The sequence below is a fragment of the Nelusetta ayraudi genome, unplaced genomic scaffold (genome assembly GCF_046127955.1).
Source record: "Nelusetta ayraudi isolate G7.1 ecotype Tasmania unplaced genomic scaffold, CSIRO-AGI_Nayr_v1 ptg000009l, whole genome shotgun sequence".
Classification (NCBI taxonomy): domain Eukaryota; kingdom Metazoa; phylum Chordata; class Actinopteri; order Tetraodontiformes; family Monacanthidae; genus Nelusetta; species Nelusetta ayraudi.
Genome location: NW_027466059.1, coordinates 2,423,847 through 2,427,092, shown reverse-complemented (window position 1 = coordinate 2,427,092; position 3,246 = coordinate 2,423,847).

The following is a 3,246-nucleotide window of genomic DNA, read 5'->3' as shown; positions in this document are numbered from 1 at the left end:
AACACATCCTTTATCCCAACAAACATTTCAGCCATTCTAGATTATTCCACACCCTTTCATTGATAATCAAACAAACATAACACCCAATAAAAACCACGTGTCATCTCAGCCCTCATTCGACATGGCCTTTCCCACTAAACCACCCTCATCCCACTTTTAGGTGTGTGATATTTTTGAAAGGAAGCCTGGTGCTTAAGGAAGCCCACCCGACAGCACCTTTTGTATTAAGGCAGGTCAGGCAGACTTCCTTAAATACTCTGTGTATTCTCATATGAGAACAGTTCTAAGGGTAGGAAAGCCAATTTACTTTTATTAATGTATTTATGGGCAGCAAAATTCATAAATCAAACCAAATTTTACACACTGGACCTTTAAGACTTTCACCAGCGGCAGCTCTGTTTGCAACTCTGAAACACTGTGTAGAATGACTCAAACAATGTGGGTTCATTTGAAGTGCTGTATGTTTTTGCTCCAGTCGTACCTTGAGCTGCGGTGGCTGTTTACGAACTCCCTAAAGGAACTAGCGGTGCGTGAACTCACCACGATAGGGGGCCAATAAATGAATATATTTATAAAAGCAATTTCAGTGTTTCACAGTGTGTCATCACCATGTGCTGTCCCAAACTAAGTGACGACATCTCGGCCCCCGGGGTCCTCAAACTCCGTGCTTTGGTCCAAACACTGCATGTTCAAAATAAACAAATCAATTTTGAAAAATGAACTCCTGTTGTGTTAACATGTGCAAACAGTTGGAAAAGAGCAGCTGCACCAATTCAGCCAATCCACTTTGTATAAGTTGTATTTTTTTTTTTAAATCTCTGTTAGGATAATACTGGAAGCGTGATTAAGACCTTCATAAAACTAATGTAGTGAAACTGAAAGAAAATTACAAACTGTCATCATCCTCGTGGAAGCAATCACAAATGGAATACGCAATTAAAAATCAATCCAAGCGGCACCTAGAGGGCCGTGCAGAGCAAAACTAGAAACAGCCACGTTTTAACATCACAAAATCTGATAACATCTTTCGGAAAGGTATCAGTGCCCTTTGTGACATCACACACTTTTCAAAAATGTTAAGCAGCAAAGGCACAGAGGACCAACGCAGCTCTACGATCAAAATAAATAAAGATGGACCTCTCTTATTTCTAGTGAGTTAAGTGACAGGCAAGAGGCTCTGATTATTAATGCCTTGTTTTGCGAGGATTTGAACACCTTTTACTGATAGCAAAAAAAAAACGAGTGCTACCTGAAGCTGCATCACAGTAAAACTGCCCAGTGTTTTAATCACTTTGAGTTGAAAAAGTAAAAGGTCGTAGAAGTAATACCTATGAGTTTCTTAAATAGAGTTTGGACTATTTCCTTTAAACTCCTCCTGCACACTCAAATTGATTTCTCCACCTCGAGGTCCAACTGGATCATTAAAAGCTCCGCAGTTGTGCTAGATTTATTAAAATTGTCGCTATTTGGTTTAAGATGTTTTGATGTGAGACCCAGAAGAGGTCTCTCTATTTCAATATTAAGTCAATTTTCAATATATGCAGGTGCAGAAGGGAGAGTGATGGCAAATAGAAAATCAATTTCAACACAGTTTCTTCAGACACTTCAGGTGAAGAGAGAGACTCACTGGTTGTACGGCTTTACATCTCGTGGATGCCTTTAATTGTTTACTATGCTTACTGTTCATTGTCGAAGAAGAAGAAGAAGAAGAAGAAGAAGAAGGCCAGAGTCACGGTGTATTTACAGAAGTAGCAGCGTGAGAACATAGCATCACGAAGATAGCTGACCCTATCCCCAAACCCAAACCTAACCCCAGTCCTAACTCTAAACCTAACCCATGACACCTTCACAACTTTAATCCTCATAGGAGTCAGAAATATCCTTCTTCATCCAACCGCTTCAGTCAAAACCATTGATTAATGCCAACTAGCAGGGCAACAATGGGACACCAGTTAATGTGCCTTTGCCTACGGTTAAATCTCAATTGTGGAAACTGCTGAACCATGCTGAAGCTGACTTCACCTTTTGAGAAAAATGCACAAGTCACTGGTTCAGAGCTGGAACATCTCTTCTGATTTAAACAAACAAACAAACAACAAGTACAACATTTCTTGCTTGCTTTCTTGCTTCTTTGTCCGTTCGCGCCGACGCTCAATACATTTTTCAAAACCTCAAAGCCTGACCGACAACATCAGAGCACTTTACGCATGAACCATCAGGATTAAGGACGATGCGCTGCGTCAGTGCCACAGGATGCGTCGCTGATGAGATCTCCATGGCGCGTGGAGAAGGAGGAGGAGGAGGAGGAGGAGGAGGAGAGGAAGGAGGGGGCGTGATCCGGGATGGGCGGGGCCGGCTGAGTGTTTGATGTGACAGCTGGAGATTGTGCGAATGAGTCGTGACACGGAGCCGCAGCATCCTCGTCCCGGGGAGGGTCATCCAGCCGAGCTGTCAGTCAGTCCGTCACTCACTCCCCGAGACTCCGGCTCTGTTTGCTCTTCTGTTATTAACGTGTGTGTGTGTGTGTGTGTGTGTGTGTGTGTGTGTGTGTCCGTCCGTGTTTATCCTCGGGCGACGGCTCTGGGAGAAGTGACAGCGTGGCGCGGCCCTCTGTCAGTCGCCAAGTAAAGTGGCGTGCGTGTCAGCTGTCCTGACAGACGCGCTCGTCCTGGCGGCCGGCGACGGCGGCTGCAAATGTGGGACACGTCTTGTGACAGAGTGACGCAGCCTGCACGACAAGGGCGGCGGCGGCGGCGGTCCGCTGTGTCGCTGTTTGTGTGTGTTTGTGTGTGTGTGTGTGTGTAGCGATTCACCTCATGCACCCCCCCACCTTCCTCTCTGACGCACCGTTCAAGAAGCCTGACGCGGTGCAGCTGTGTTCGATTGAAAGCCATCAGTGGGAAGGTTTCCACGACACGAATATTAATTTTTCAAGGCTCCACATTACGCCCATGTTTATACCTTTCTTTTGAGTGCCCTGCTTCAAATGGCAACTGAAGTTCCAGGTAAATAGTTGTTTGTTTGTTTGTTTGTTTGTTTGTTTTTGCTCCAATGTATGTCCATTTGATCCGATGCTGCAAGGTAGTGACAGAAGAGAAAGTCAGCTAAGTCGTTTTTGCCATTATTGAAAGTGTGAAAAACACTCGACAGAGGCCTCCAGGCTCTTCTCGTTCTCCTCTCAAGCTGGTGCAGGAAGACAGGCGAATTACAGTTGACTCACTGTAGGGCTGCATCACCTGATGTCTA